The 17370-nt window shown below is 39.4% G+C and overlaps 1 long non-coding RNA gene across 1 annotated transcript in view; it reads left to right on the top strand.

Annotated features, from left to right (window-relative positions):
• The window catches only part of LOC131491790 (uncharacterized), a 33139-nt gene extending 16743 nt beyond the window's left edge, over positions 1 to 16396 (top strand). Inside the window, exon 4 of the long non-coding RNA XR_009251642.1 lies at positions 16145 to 16396. This is a non-coding gene — a long non-coding RNA (uncharacterized LOC131491790). The remainder of the gene's footprint in view (positions 1 to 16144) is intronic.
• The last annotated feature ends 974 nt before the right edge of the window (positions 16397 to 17370 follow it).

Here is a 17370-nt window from a genome sequence, read left to right as displayed (position 1 = left end):
TTTCTCAAGTTCTCAGTGTAGCTCTCCCTTTCAGTTTCCTTTTGACTATCGGTAAGTCCTCCTTTGGTTCACCTTTTTGTACTCTAATCATTTCCTTGTTCTAATTTCTTACTATCTCATTTGGTCTCCAATGCATGCATGAAAGTGTGTGTGTGTGTTTCAGCTTTTTAAATTTCCTTCAATGGGAGGTACAGTTGGAATTATATAGTCTGCCAGTCCTTGAATCTCAAATAATTGGGAGACCAAAAATAAACAAATAAATAAGTGAACAGATATATGTCAGGTAGTGAAAAGTGTTATAGAGGAAAAATAAGGCAGAATAAAGGATATAGGAATGCCAGGGATGAGGGAGAGAGTTGTCAAATAAGATCTTTCTAAGATGATAATATTTGGGCAAATAACTCTGAAAAGTGAGAGGTAGTTGTTCTGGGAAATTGTGGGTAAGCTGGAACACAGTGTGTACAAGGGGAACAGGGAGCAAGAGATTAAAAATATGGAGTGAGAGAGGGAGCTGAGGGTAAAGTCATGGAGAGCCTTGTAGGTCATCTTGTCTTCAGATCTTACTCTGAATGAGGAGCCATTAAAGGCTCTGGTCTCTATGTGAAAACAGATGTGGTGGGGAAGGGGGGGAGGAAGAAAGAATCCAGTTGGGAAGTTGCTGAAATAATTCAGGTGAGGGGGCGAAGCATGATACACACTTGGACCAAGAAAATAGCAGTGAAGTTGGTGAAAAGTTCAGATTTTTTATATACAGTGTTTTGCAGGTAAAACCAATAGGATGTACTGATGGATGTGCGGTATAGAGGAAGACAGGAAGTAAATTTTTTGCCTGGGCAACTGGACAGAGATAGCATTTTCTGAGATGTGCAAAGCTATACAAGGAGAGGTTTGTCAGTGGAGCAATCAAGGATGTTGTTGAGATCCCTAATAGATATTCAAGTGAATTCAAGTTTGAGGAGATGGTTGGCTATGAGCTTGTAATTTAGGAAAGAGGTCTGGGCTAGAAATTTAAATTTCCGAATTATGGGTGTGTAGATGCTTCCAAAGCTGAGAGACTGGGGATGGCATTACCTATGAAGTTAATAAAGACAATTAAAAAGGCGTTAGGCTAAACTCTGAAGGGTCTTAACACTTAGCAGTCAATAGATAAAGAAGACCTGACCAGCCAGAATAGAAGGAGAACCAAGAGAAACTGATGTCTCAAGCCAAATGAGGGAAGGGTTCTAAGAAGGAAGCATGAACAACAGTTCTGAGAGGTTCAAGTAAAGCCATAGATTAAGCAATGTCCAGGTCACTGATGGTTTTGACAGGGGCTGTTTCAGTAAATGAGATTGATAAAAGGAAAAAATGACTCTTCTTTTTATTTAAAAATAGCTTTTACCAAGTTTAATAAAGGAGATGATGCTTATTGTACCAACATGAGATTTACTAATTTTCCTCTGAGACAGTTAATGTGAATTACATTGATAAGCCAATTGCTCAAAGAGGCTTTACTTATTCTGAATAATCTCATCATTACTTAAATTAGGGCTTTAATATTCTAGAAAGACATACCTTTACTTACGAAGGAAAGAGCAAGTTTTAGAAAAGTGAATCCAAACAATCAATGGCATTTGACAATATTGGCATTAGAATGACATTCGTTCTTTTGAGCAAAACCCAAGAAAAATAATTCTAATAGGACCCTCTGGGCAGCAGCAAATAACAGCCTTGCATGATGTCATCTCAATACATAGAAGTCCTCCCCAACCTTGCCATGAAAAATGCTCAGTGGTTTGTCTCTTTATTTATCTGAAGTATTATTTCTTTGGCCTCAGAAATAGCTTTGTCTACTCCAATTTCTGGATTGTCTTTTATTTTTCATATTCTCAAATTTCTCTTATTTATCTAATACTCTCATATTTTGTGATATGGGAGCAGGTGGATATTACATAATTTTTGAGCTCTTATACAAAACAAAAGTAACATTTAGAATCTTAAAATAACACAAACAAGCTTTCATGTCTATAAATTCCCAAACATTAAATTTTCTTTTACCAAAATATTTCCTAATTGTCTTTTAATTAAAAATTTTTTCAATAAAATATTAGATATGCTTAAACTACTTAAGATATTTAAAATTGGAAATGGTGGGGGGTTTGGGTGGCTCACTCAGCTAAGCATCTGACCTTGATTTCGGCTAAGGTCATCATCTCACAATTCATGAGTGCAAACCCTGAGTCAGACTCCATGCTGACCAAGTGGATCCTGTTTGGGATTCTCTGTCTCTCTCTCCTTCTCAAATAAATGAATGAATGAATGAATGAATAAATAAATAAATAAATAAATACTTAAAAAAAAAAAAGAATGATAGCATTGGAGTCCATCTCACTTAGGTTTAAATCCCAGGTCTTCTACCTAGTTTCATAACCTTGAGAAAGCCACTTAATCTTTCTTAACCTCATTCTTCACCTATAAATGGGGATAATAGTACCTGCCTCACAGAGTTATTATGATGATTTTATAAGATTGTATATGAAAAGCACTTAACATAAGGCCAAGCCTTTGGCAGGTGCTGAATAAAAAATTACTGTTTCGGGGCGCCTGGGTGGCGCCGTCGGTTAAGCGTCCGACTTCAGCCAGGTCACGATCTCGCGGTCCGTGAGTTCGAGCCCCACGTCAGGCTCTGGGCTGATGGCTCGGAGCCTGGAGCCTGTTTCCGATTCTGTGTCTCCCTCTCTCTCTGCCCCTCCCCCGTTCATGCTCTGTCTCTCTCTGTCCCAAAAATAAATAAAAAATGTTGAAAAAAAAAAATTAAAAAAAAAAAAAAATTACTGTTTCACCATCATCATCATCATTCGAATTGGACAATCTCCAAAGTCAAGTAGCTTAAAATAAAACAAAACAAAAAAACTAGAGTAAGTATGGTCATTGCCAAAGGTTGGAATTCGAGTTCACAAGGGAGATATCTATTTATATTAAGGCTTTAACAATAAAACACACTAAAGAGGAGAGGTCAGGATGATTCATTGCATTCCTTGTGCTGGATGCCAGGTGTTTTTATATATACATCTCAAGTAAGCTTGACGACAACCCTGGAAGGGAGATAGTATATGCCCACTTTACAGATGAGAAAATTGAAACTTAGAGGGGTGACGTGATTTGGCCAAGATCATGCAACTGTTAACTTGCAGAATCATTGCTCAACTCCCAATTTGTTTAACTCCAAAGCCCCATTTCAACTAAACTTCCAAAGTAGAGTCACTTTGGGGACGATTCCAACTGGACTGCTCACCCTTATGCAGACTACATCTGAACTGAAAACATGAGTTTGAGAGTGACCCAGGCTTTGTCACCCTCAACTTTTATTCTCTCTCTTCTCACACAATCTGATCATACCAAAGGAACTCCAGAATTAAGAGAGCTCATAACCACATCTGCTGCCTGCATACAGCCTGACTGCTGGCTCGACTCTACTGGTTCTTCTCTGCATGGAGTTGGAACATTTCACTACCCTGGACAGTGCTTTTCCCCATACTGAGCAAATCCGATGGAGCCGGATCAGGGCTGACTATACTTCCTGTGGTCCCAGGAACACAGTCACGATAATTACCAGTCAACTTTGGGTCGAAGAAGTTGCCTGACTCAGCAAGGCTGGCATTTCCTCCTACACAATTCTTTCCAGTCCATTGGCATTGGTATCCAGGAGTGGCTGGAGAATTTTGATAACAGCTTGCTGGTTGGATTCCAAGAGAATAGCTCAGATTCTGCTGAAGACTCATCAGAAAGTGGAGAAATACTGACAAAGGAAGTTAATGATGACCCCTTTGGAAACTTTGACTACCTCTACAGATGCCTTCACAACTATTTAAAGTATCACCTTGGAGCTAACTGAGACACCAGAAAAGGAAACAAACCCCATGAATGGAAATTAACAATCAGGCTGTGACCCACTTAAGTAGGTGTTAAGCCGCTTGCCAAAGGCCTGCCAGAGAGCACACCCTGGGTTAATGGCTTGGTGCCTTCCTTTTCATCACTTTTATTATTTTTTTTTTTAATTTTTTTTTCAACGTTTTTTATTTATTTTTGGGACAGAGAGAGACAGAGCATGAACGGGGGAGGGGCAGAGAGAGAGGGAGACACAGAATCGGAAACAGGCTCCAGGCTCCGAGCCATCAGCCCAGAGCCTGACGCGGGGCTCGAACTCACGGACCGCGAGATCGTGACCTGGCTGAAGTCGGACGCTTAACCGACTGCGCCACCCAGGCGCCCCCACTTTTATTATTTTTTTAAGTTTATTCATTTATTATTTCTGAGGGAGAGAGAGAGCACAAATAGAGGAGGGGCAGAGAGAAAGAGGGAGACACAGAATCCAAAGCAGGCTCCAGGCTCTGAGCTGTCAACACAGAACCTGATGTTGGGCTCAAACTCACAAACCATGAGATCATGACCTGAGCCGAAGTCAGACGCTTAACCAACTGAGCCCCTCAGGTGTCCCATTCTTTTCATCACTTTTAGATGAAAGTTACAATTGTCTCTTAATTCCCTTGCAGAACTGTGCCCTCTTCCTCCCTCACCTCCATTCTTGGTAGCTTTTTCTAACTACTAACTAACTACTTCATAAAACACAAGCAAAGAACTAGAAAAGGTGACTGGTTCAAACAATTGTGGATATTAACATGTTAAGTTATATTTACCATGTAATATAGAAGTCATGAACCGTGAGTTAAGACACTGTATTTCTGTAAGCTGTGGGCAATACTTGGCACACTTAGAGTGATTCATAAAAGTTCTTTAAAGACCTTCCAAGACTGGAACCCAATCAACACCTCTAGTTACACCTCCTTTGCTATTTAATCTATGCTCTTGTCTAACACTGTCTAATAGGAATAAAATGTGAGTGACTTATGTCATTTTAAAAAATATTTTAAAAACTAAAAGAAACAGGTGAAATTAATATTAAGAACATATTTAACCCAATGTATCCAAAATATTATTTTAACATTTAACCAATATAAAATAATTATTAATGACATAAATTCTTCTTTTTTTTTTTTTTTTTGGTACCAAGGCTTCAGAATCTAGTGTATATTTTACACATACATCTCCTTTCAATGCTCACTAGCCACATTTCAAGTGCTCAGTAGCCTGATGTAGTTAATGGTGACCTCATGGGATAGTGCAGCTCTAGTCAAAGAAGTTGGAAGAATACACAAATAAGGAAGTAGTACAAGCTCTCCAGAGGAAAGTAAATATAGAAGGATTTAAGGCATTCTTGCTGTTGCATAAACTTTGCTCCCCAGGAGGGTGTGCTGAGACTCACTAGTAATTAGCCTACACCATTTTGGTCTGATTTTGAGGGAAGTAGAAACTGAATGAGGAAGGTGCCCAAGCTGTGAAATGTCTTAAAGGCACAGAACCTTATAAACTAAGAGTGCTCTGCCAAGAAAAAAGACCGTTTAAATGAGCGAGTGGGAACGAGAAGGATGAGGATGCGGAGAGAAGGCTCTATTACTTCTGAGATCCCTTCTAACCTGGGAGTTTTATGATTCCATATTCTATCAATTTTGTAAATGAGTACTTTTAAAGTGTTTTGCAAATGTTTGTTCTTTTTAAATAATTTAACTATTCAAGCTAAAATTTGGTCGATGCTACAAATTCAGGAAATGAAAAATTTAAGTGCCGATCCCATCCTAAGTGGATGAACAGGGGTTCAGGTTTCTGGGGTCCACATCAAAGAAGGTTCTAACTTATTTGCAGGTACTTTGCATAGTTGCCTAAAACAGTGGGTTTGGAATCTGAAAGACCTAGGTTCTAGCAACTTTGGATGAGTCTCTTAAACTCTATATATCATCTATATGATGGAAATAATATCTATCACTCAAACCTCATGAAAGAATTTACTTAGATAATATGCAAAGCTCCCACAAAATTCTCCACAATGCCTTGTTACTTTACAGTTTTGATTATTCAAGGACAGCCATTCCCATGTAGTAAAACCTTTGGAATGGTTTCTTCACGTTGGTGGAAATTTTCCTTATAGCAACAGCTAAAAAAATGGCTACATAAAATAGTATTTCTTCCAACTCCAAAGGGCTCCCTTCCAAAACAGCCACTTAGGAACAAGAGCCACTGAAAAGTGATTGATGTCTTCTCATCAGCCCATGGCAGGAACTGGTTTGTGTAGCAGCATCAGGCTGAACTGAGAAGAACCAGGGACTAGACACATCCTTTGCCAGGGGGCTCCCAGTGGAGTTCTTGCACACTATTCTTCAGTGTGCTGTGACTCAAATTCAATTCTAAGCTGTAGTTGTGTGACTAAAAGCCTAAAGGAGAAAACAAACAAAGAAAACAAAACCCCCAAACAGCCTCAAAGTCCTGCCGCTCTGAAAGACCTCTGGCAACAAGAAACATCCCTTTAGTAGGGCGGAAGGGCCAAGAGAAGCATTTCCATTTTGCAACTCTCTTACTAACCAAAAACACACAGGAGAGGTTTTCAAATACGTGTACATTGGCAAAGGATTAAAAAATCACAGGGGAGGGTGTGGGTGGGAAGCAGCACAAAGTTTCCTGGACATCTCTGTCCAACACCACATATTTAGAGGTCATGTCAGAAAATGATACCTGTTCATAGGACTTGCTTCCTTTTAAGTCACAGCTTTACATCGTTGGCTTATTCTGGAAATAATAATTGCTCCTTCCTGGGGTGCCTGGGTGGCTCAGTCAGTTAAGCATCTGACTTACAGTTCGTGGGTTTGAGCCCTGCATTGGGCTCTGTGCTGACAGCTCAGAGCCTGGAGTCTGCTTTGGATTCTGTGTTTCTGTCTCTCTCCACCCCTTCCTCGGTCTCTCTCTCTCTCTCTCTCTCTCTCTCTCTCTCTCTCAAAAAAATAAATAAACACTAAAAAACTATTAAAAAATAATAATTGTTAATTCCCGAGGATTGTTTCGCATTCCTAAAATATCACACTGCCAGGAATACTTTGAAAAGCTTCATTGTTCAGGGTCTTGGGTCCTTGACTGATAGGTCCCACCCAATGAACTGGTGCATAAAATAGATAACCTAGAAGCCAACAGCCTGGTTTTGAGCCAGACAGACCTACCATTAGAACTTTGGCCCTGCTCATTTAGTAGCTTGTGATCTTGACAAATCACTCTCTTAATTCTCAGTTCCTTCTATAAACTATGGATAAAAAGATATCTACCTCATAGGATTATTGGCCCAAATAAGAAAGCCTATAAAGTACTTAACATAGTGACTGGCATGTAGTAGTATGTCAATAAATGTTGGCTGTTTTCCTATACAAAATTTTTGGGACTGTGTCTTAGCAGTTTCCAAAAAGTGAAACTAGAGAATTGCCAAATAATAGCAATCTATGCAATCCCAACAATTTATGCAACAGAATAATATTGCAGCAAGACCATTTACCTAGCTCCATACAAAGCTCCTGAAGAAGAAAAACATCTGTGAATAAAGCACAGCCCATTAGAGCTGGAAGAGCCCTTAGATACCACTCAGTTTAAACTTTTCTTTTCTAAACAAATGAAATCTTTGAGAGGTAAAGTAACTTGTCCCATGTGAAAAGCTAGTTAGAGGCAGGGCCCAAGTTCAAATCCAAATATCTTGACACTTAATTCTGTGATCCAATGAGTTCAAGTGCTTTTGCAGTTAAAACAACTCCTGAAATGCCAAGACATGAGTCATCACAGGGAAAATCTCCTGTATCTCTCATTCATCCCATTAGCCATTCATTTGAAATTCCATGGTCATATCCTAAGATGCTCTCTCAACAGCAAACAGAGGGTAAATGATGACAAGAAACTGCCTTAGCAGGAAATGCCCTCCAAGTCACTGCAAACCTGAAAGCCATCACCATGATGGCCATTTTGCCTAAATTCATTTGAGAAAAAGGCACAGTGTGTGAAACACTTCATCAAATGCCTGTGACCATTTATGCCAAAGAATTGGGAAAAATAATCAAACTCTATCCTCTGACCTGTGACCCAAGAGACATATGAAGAAGGTTGTACCAGACAGTCTCTAGGATGATACCCAATAATCTCCACTTCTGATATTCACACGCTGGGGTAATCTCAAGCCCTAGAGTGTGGACTGAATTTATTGACTTGCTCCTAACACAAAGACTACAGCAGAAGTGATAGGATGTCAATACTGATACAAGGTTATAAAAAAACTGCATCTTCCATCTTGGCCACTCCCTCCCTGGGGGAGCCATCTGCCATGATGTAAGGTAGACTGGTGGAGAGGATCACATGAATAAGTGTAGAAGCAGATATACTAAGGTCTGATAATAATCATGTTAGTGAATTCGGAAGCAGGTTTTCAGCCCCAGTCAAGTCTTGAGGTGACTGCAGCTCCAGCTGACAGCTTGACTGCAACTTTATGAGAAACCCTGGGCTAACGTACCAGCTAAGCTGCTCCCAAATTCCTGGCCAACAGAAATTGTGCAATAATAAATGCTTGCTGTCTTAATCTGCTAAATGTTGTGGTAAATTGTTAAACAACAATAAATAATGAATACAAGATGCAGACATGGTTGGGATAAACTACCCCTGAACAGAAGGCTTGATGAAATGTTCTCTCAAAGAGCAAATATCTTTATTTTCATCACAGACAGTCCAGAAAAACACTAACTAATTTTCCATGAGACTCCTCCAAGGCTCTATGAAAATCAGACAATTATATGTGTAGATGATATCAGTGTTATTCTCTGGGCTGTGAAAAGTGGGAAAGTTTAGTGTATTGCTATCCTCAGTGCCTGGCCCATGTTGACTTTCTATAAATAATTATGAATGAATGAATAAAAGATCTATCCTAATGGCATAACTGTGGGTCTTCACTAGTATCATGGAGATAATATTTTTAAAATATCTTCATTTATTTCCATAATTTTTTATTAACCCAGGAGTTATTTCTTTCCCATGCATGTCATCTGCCTTAAAGATAAGCCAAGAATCATGCTGTACTAGGGAAGGAGGTCAGCACCAGCTCAAACAAATGTCTTTTTTTTAATCAGAAAAAGTTTTGTAAAGTAACATTTTATTTTTTTATTAAGTATAATTAATTATAAAGTGTTATATTATGTGGGGAAAGAGGCTCAAGAATTCCTTATACTTACATAAATGGGTTAGAAAAAAGCTTAGGGTGGAAAGCTGCCCCCCCACTTGGGGTAAAAGTGCCCAAGGCTAGCTAACGAGATATTGTAATGGAACCATGAGTAACTTGTTATATCACCTGCAGGAAATTACTTTCCATCAGACACCAATATACTATTGTACTTTGATCACAATCTCCACTTGCCTCCCAGACCCTTTGCTTCTTACACACAAAAGTTAACGATTGCTATCTGATTGTTTTCTTCACATTCACCATATGTGTAAGATCTTGAGAGCACAGTAAATACAGAGACAAAAATCTCTGTTCAGGGTTCTTGTCTCCTCCTGGACATTAGCCCCTCTCATATTCAATCCTATGTCTGCTCTTTTGCTGGACAAGAGAGAACTCCAGACTCACAGTCTGCAACAATATTAGTTTCAGGTATATAATATAATGATTCAAACATTCTATACCATTCTCACTGCTCATCAAGGTAAGTGTACTCTTTCATTTTTAGTGTTCATTTTTTTTTTGAGAGAGAGAGAGAGAGCGAGAGAGCGAGCGAGCACAAGTGGGGATGGGCAGAGAAAAAGAGACACAGAATCTGAAGTGGGCTCCAGGTTCTGAGCTGTCACGTAGAGGCTGACACGGCTCAAACCCACAACTTGAACTCACAAATGTGAGATCATGACTGAGCCAAAGTCAGATGTTTAATAGACTGAGCCACCCACGTGCCCCTAGATAAGTGTACTCTTAACTCCCTTTGTCTATTTCACCCACTTGCCCAACTCACCTCCCCTCTGGCAACCACCAGTTTGTTCTCTGTATTTAAGGGTCTGGTTTTTATTTTATTTTATTTTAATTCAAGTTAGTTAACATACAATGTAGTATTGTTTCAGGAGTAGGACCTAGTGATTCATCACATACACATAACACCCCCCAGTGCTCATCCCAACAAGTGCCCTCCTTAATGCCCATCACCCATTTAGCCCATCCCCCCCCCACCTCCCCTCCAGAAACTCTCAGTTTGTTCCCTGTATTTAAAAGACTCTTATGGTTTGTCTCCCTCTCTGTTTTTATCTTATTTTTCCTTACCTTCCCCTATGTTCATCTGCTGTGTTTCTTAAATTCCACATATGAATGAAATTATATGGTATTTGTCTTTCTTTGACTGACTTATTTCACTTAGCGTTACACCCTCTAGTTTCATCCATGTTGTTGCAAGTGGCAAGATTTCATTCTTTTTTATGGCTAAGTAATCTTCCATTATATATAATTTCTTCTTTATCAATTCATCTGTGGATGGACACTTGGTTGCTTTCATATCTTGGCTATTGTAAATAATGCTGTCATAAACATAGGGGTGCATGTATCTTTTCAAATTAGGGTTTTTGTTTTCTTTGGGTAAAAAGCCAGTAGTGGAATTACTCAATCATATGGTAGTTCTATTTTTAATTTTTCGAGGAATTTCCATACCATTTTCCATAGTGGCTGCACCGGTTTGCATTCCCACCAACAGTGTACAAGGATTCCTTTTTCTCCACATCCTTGCCAACACTTGTTATTCCTTGTGTTTGTGATTTTAGCCATTCTGTCAGGTGTGAGGTGATATCTCATTGTGGTTTTCATTTGCATTTCCCTGATGATTAGTGGTGTTGAGCATCTTTTCATGTGTTTGTTGGCCATCTGTATGTCTTCTTTGGGAAAATACCTACTCAAGTCTTCAGTCCAATTTTTTTTTAATTTTTTATCTGGTGGGGGAGAGAGAGAGAGAGAGACAGAGACAGAGACAGAGACAGAGAGGGAATCTCACACAGGTTTTGATGCTCAACATGGAACCCAGTGCAGAGCCTGACACAGAACTTAAACCTATGACCCTGGGATCATGACCTGAGAGTAACTCAAGTGTTCAACTGACTGAGCCATCCAGGCGTCCCCCCTGTCCATTTTTTAGTTGGATTTTTTTGTTTGGTGTTGAGTTGTAGAAGTTCTTTATATATTTTGGATAGTAACCTCTTATAGGATATATAATTTGCAAGTATCTTCTCCCATTCAGTACATTGTCTTCTGTTTTGTTGATGGTTTCCTTCACTGTGAAAAAGCTTTTTATTTGGTATAGTTCCAATAGTTTAATTTTGCTTTTGTTTCCTTTGCCTGAGAAGACATATCTAGAAAATATTGCTATGGCTGATGTCAAAGAAATTACTGCTAATGTTTTCTTCTAGGAGTTTTATGGTTTTAGGTCTCACATTTAGGTCTTTAATACATTTTGAGGGGTTTTTTGTTTATAGCATAAAAGGGTGATCCACTTTCTTTTTTTTTTAAGGGTGACCCACTTTCATTCTTTTGCACGTAGCTGTCCAGATTTCCCAGCACCATTTGTTGAGGAGACTGTCTTTTCCCCATTGTATACTCTTGCCTCTTTTGTCATAGATTAATTGAACATATAAGTGTAGGTTTATTTCTGGGCTCTCTATTCTGTTCCATTTATCTATATATCTGTTTTTGTGCAGCATCATACTGCTTTGATTACTACAGCTTTGTACTATATCTTCAAATGTCTTTTTTTCTAATTCCATAGCAAGACAGTCTTGAAAACCAGACATTGCAGAGAGAGAAATATTTTTTATAAATTCTAAAATATCCTTTTTTACATATAAGAAGCAATGTTTCCATGTCTGAAAATAAAGCTTTCCTCTAAGCTATGGGCAGAGTGGATGCAGAGGTGACCCAAGGGAAGTTCCTGTAAGACAGGAATAGAAAATAAAAAGTATTTTACCAAAAGAAGAAAAGAAAGGCAAGAGGTGAAGTGCTCGGGGCCCTGGCTTTCCCTTCTGACCTTTGTTTCTGAGTGGCAACTTAAAGGCTATGCAAAAGAAAACTCCAGAAAGTTTGGGAAAAGGAAAACCAGAGAGATTTGTGCCCCACTCCCAATTTGGGATTTGGAAGGAGATTGCCTCTCAGGGTACACTGTGTGGACATGGGGTATGACAGGAGCATAGAGGAAGACAAAAGAGAAGTTATATAAAAAAAGTTATACTTGTTGCACTGCTTGCTATTCATTTTGTTAAATTTTAACTCCAGTTCAGAAGTAGGTCAGCTTAGGTTTGCCTGGTTCCGGGGGTGCCCCTGAGGCCCAGGCTTAGGTCTTTCCAGTAGCCTGTGGGAACAAATGTGGAACAGTTGTTGTAGCTCTGATTGACTCCCACTTCCTTCTGTCCAGGAGTGACAAGATCCTGCCCAGAATCGACTGTCCACACAGCATTAGTCAGCAAGTTCTGTCTTTGCTGTTGGTGCCCTTAGAGTAAGCATACTCCTTTCTCTTTTGCAGCAGTGTGGTTATAACCACAGGCAGATAGACCTGGGTGCCCACGGTGGCCCTGCCAGTTGTTAGGTGTCTGACCTAGGGCAACTTTTGCTGGGCCTTGATTTTCATTATCAATAACAATAACATATTTATAATAAATAGGTATAATATTTCAGGGCTTACAGCATGGAAAGCACTTTACAAAGCATATAATATGCCTTATCTCATTTAATTCACACATTCACCATAGGTGTAGTAAAAACTGTTTTTATCTTCATTTTATAGAAGAGAAAACCTGCCCAAAGTTGCACAACTAATAAGTAGCAGTAGGAATTGAATCTGGGTCTGGCTGACTGCAAAACCTGTGAAGTTAATGGCCATATAGGAGGACTCCTTGGTTGGGCTGATGCTTTGAGCACCTCGGAACATAACGACCCCTTATATGTAATGTGCCTGCTAATCTGTGTCCATAGTTGGTCCTGAATAGTATCAGCATTGATCCCTGTGTGGTCAAGGTAACTCTTTTCTGTGTATATACAACTTTTAAACAAGTCCCACATTTATTCTGACAAAAATATTTGAATCTGTAACTATGACTTCTCAGTTTCCATTAAGCTCCCTTCTGGGGCTGGGGTCATGCCACTGCACGCTCCCCCTAGGTTTGGAGACCGATGCCTCCTGGTGACCGCCTGCGGCAGCGTTCCTTAAAGCCAGTGACAGCCTGGGCAGGTTCCCAGCTGCTGAAATTAGCCTGCAGGATCCTTGAAGGCAAAGGTATATTTTAGGACAGAAGTACCAAACAACATCACAGAATGGCAAGTGATCAGAACACAGCCCCTTCCACGTTTTCCCTGATGTCCAAATAGTTCATGCTCCTGTTTGACCCTGTTGTATAGGTGGCTTGTATACAATGAAAGAATCCATTTATTTGTTAAATCAACAAATATTCATGTACATACAATTCTGGAACTGAATTATAATAACTTTCTTTTAATACATTATAATTATAATAACAAATTATCTTCTTCATAGGACTGCACCACATTTTAGTTAGCAAACTTATTTATTGCAAGTGATTTCATTATCTGCTAAATTCTTCCATGGGAATCATTTAGAGTTCCTGGTAATAATAATGACTGATGATAATGCTTCTTAATGAATTACCATGAGTAAAAAGTATGACTCAATAGCCCCAGTATGGAAAGAACTTTCTGATCTAGATCAGGAATATTCAAGACAGAAAAAAACTCAGATGTTTTATTCCACACTACCCCCTGCCCCATGGGCATAATTTACAAATCACGAAGTAGGCTCAGAGACTCTATGTCATTTTCAAGGTCATTCAGTGAGTTCAAGACACAACTATGGGTCCTAATTTCTAGGGCAGTGAAGTCACGTCACCTCACCACACCACACTTCCCCATTCACGTTCTGCCATACAACTATGGCAGTAACTGTGAACAGGTAACTCACTACTCTCCACTTTGGGGATGGAACTGAGAGGTTATTACACAGGTCACATTCACAGGAAGAATGCAAAATATTTATCGAATAGAAAGTAGAGATGGGCTAGGAATCCAAATCCAGGAGGAATTTATTGAACCTTCAACATGCCAGACCACCAGCATCTCATCTCATTTGTACAACAATTCGTGCAAATGACATAACTACCCCATTTCACAGCTGAGAAAATGGGGTTTAGAGAGGGCATGAAGTGCCCTTAATTCACACAGTAAGTAATGGAGTGAGGATTTATTATTGGACGTTGTGATTCCAGTCCAGGTCCTTTCTACTTCCTCTTGGCAACACTTTATTGGAGTTTCTATTAGCACCCTCAAGGGGAAGAAATAAGGATCTCCTTGGCTATATACATGTCCAAATACTGCATCATGTGCTGTTTCCAGTGTCCATTTAGGGTAAAGGCACAGCATTGAGCTCATGGCTTTTATATTGAGGAATTATTCTTCCCTCTGATTGATGAACTGAAATTATTCGGAAAGATCTTAGGTAAAGTGTGACTGCTGGCACGAAGGACAATGGTAATGGAATAATAATAAATTACAACCTCAGGCATCTTCCTTACTGTTCCAGCTTGGACAGCTTATTACCATACAGATAAACCCTCCCACTAGCTCAGGAAAAATGTAAACATCAGCTTCTGCATTTTGCCTATATTGATAGTTGGTCATGTGCCAAATGGGTTTGGTGTGCAATTTAGTACGCAACAGTAAAACTTCTAAATCTAACACCTTTGGCTTCTATTTTATTTCCCCCACATGCTCAAAAGCTCCACCATTTCATTTCTATGCCAGCTGGGAATATGTAACTCTTTACTAATTTCCCCTGTCTCTTATAGATCAGGTCCTCTTCCTCCTCCTCCTCCTCCTCCTCTACCCCCTTCTTCCCCCTCCCCCCTCCTCCTCCTTCTTCACCTCCTCCTTCTCCTTTTTTTTTTTTTTTTGTTGCATCACCTTGCTATGTATGCTAGAAACCTTTAAATATTTAAAGTTGTAATTTAGCAAACTACAGACAAGCCAGAAATAAAAGTCTGGATTAAAAATATTTTTTTCTAGGGGTGCCTGGGTGGCTCAGTCGGGTAAGCCTCCGACTTCAGCTCAGGTCATGATCTCACAGTCTGTGAGTTCGAGCCCTGCATCAGGCTCTATGCTGATAGCTCAGAGCCTGGAGCCTGCTTCAGATTCTGTGTCTCCCTCTCTTTCTGCCCCTCCCCTCCTCATGCTCTGTCTCTCTGTGTCTCAAAAATAAATAAAAACATTAAAAAATTTTTTTCTATACAAAAGGGTTAGAGATGCACTAATCCAAAGAAGGAAAAGACTGAATCTCCAGCACAGGTTGTTTTGAGAAGTTGCTGGATATACTGCCTTTGTAAGGTGACACCCTGTTAACCATTGGTGTAGAGACAAAGGGCATATAGTACCTATTGCTGGATTTTTCTTTCTTCAAATTTTCTCCTCCTGCCAGAGCCCTTTCCTTTTGCTTTCTCTTCCTAACTTCCCATTCCCTGCACACCTGCATGGCAGTACAGCTACAGCCTCACCCCCATCCATTGGTACAGCTCTTATCATGACCACCAACAACCTTCTAGTTGCTAAATCTATTGAGTCCTTTCATACTTGTCCTTTATGCCAAACTGTTTATTGCTCCTTCCTTTTCAAAACTCTCCTCTTTAGGTCAATAATAATAATTATTGTCATTATTATTATAAGTTTGCATTAATAGAGTGCTTACAATATATAAAGTGGTATGTTAAACACTTTACATGTGTTCTGTCCTTGAATACTCATAACCCCATGGGATAAATATTATTATTATACCTAGGTTACAGATGAAGAAATTGAGGCCCAAAAGGTTAGCTAACTTGTCCAAAGTGACACAGCTAGTAAGCAGCACTTTTCTGAACCCAGGTTTCCCTAATGCCAGAGCCCATGTTTGTAAGCCTTATCCTACATTGCCTCATAAATTTTTCAGGACAATGACTATATAGAAACAATAAAGCCACTAAAGTTAGATCTAGATCACAATTCGTTTTTCCAAATTTGAGCTAGAGCAATGTTAGAAAATAAAGATTTTTTTTAAAGGTGAGAGTAAAATAGATCATAAAAGTACCACCAAATAAATTTAGTCTTTTAGAAACAAATTAAGGTAAAATGAAAAAGCATTTGATCATCTCCAAGATTTTTCCCCATATCTTGCTTAACATGTGAGTATTTGGTTTTCAGCCTATGGAAGACAGACTCTGGAAGGCCCCCATGACCCCTACTTCCTGGTGTTCACACGCTTGAATAATCCTCTCTCAGTAAGTGTGAGCAGGACCTGTGACCAGCTTCTAAGCAACAGAATATGGCAAAGATGATGGGATGTCACTTCTGTGTACACTAGGTTACATTTTTAAAGACCACCTTGCTAGCACACTCATTCTAGAGACTCTGCCTGCTGCCCTGGTGAAATAAATGGCCACGTTGGAAAGTCAACGTGAGAAGGGAGTAAAGGTAGCTGCTAAGAACCATGCACACCCTCCAGGCAATAGCCAACAAGACGCTGGAGCCCTTCGTCCTACAACCACAAGGGAATGGATTCTGCCAAAAATCCAGTTGAGCTTGGAAGCAGATACCTTCCTAAATGAGCCTCCAGATGAGAAGGCAGCCCAAATGACACCTTCCTAGGGAGACCCTGAGCAGAGGACCCAGGTAAGTCAAGCTCTGATGCACAGGAGCCATGACATAATAAGTGTGTATAGTTTTAAGCTGCTAAATTTGTGGTCATTTTATACGAATACACAGCCTCACTCATGGCCTTTCCCAAATTTCAACAAAAATTCTTATGAAATCACACAAAAAGGATTGTAAAAAAATCATAACAAGACTGGATACTGTGTCTGAGAGTCAGTCTATTCTCAGAATCTTGAAGGGACTGTGCCACGAAAAGAACCTGTGTCAATTATTCTATGTACTAAACAAAGGGCAATTGGTATCTATTCCTGCATAATAAATTGCCCCAAAATTTTAGTAGTTTAAAACACCTGTTAGTATTTATTCTCAAAAAGTTAAAGGTAGCATTACCAAATGATCCAGCAATTCTACTCCTAGGCATATACCTGAGAGAATTGAAAATATGTGTTCACACAAAAACTTGCATACCAATGTCCATAGCCGCATTATTCTTAGTAGCCATGAGGTGGGAACAACTCAAGTGATTAAATGGATCATCTGATGATGAATGCATAAACAAAATACAGTATGTCCATACAATGGAATATTATTCAGCCATAAAAAGGAATGAAGTGCTGATACATGCTACAATATGATAAAGCTTGAAAATATTATGCTAGATAAAAGAAGCCAGACACAAAACGTCACATATTATGTGATCTATTTGATATGAAATATCCAGAAAAGGCAAATTCAGGAAAACAGAAAATAAATCACTGGTTGTCAGAGGATGGGAA

The sequence above is a fragment of the Neofelis nebulosa genome, chromosome 12, assembly GCF_028018385.1.
Source record: "Neofelis nebulosa isolate mNeoNeb1 chromosome 12, mNeoNeb1.pri, whole genome shotgun sequence".
Lineage (NCBI taxonomy): Eukaryota > Metazoa > Chordata > Mammalia > Carnivora > Felidae > Neofelis > Neofelis nebulosa.
This window is presented reverse-complemented; position numbering and strand designations above follow the sequence as displayed.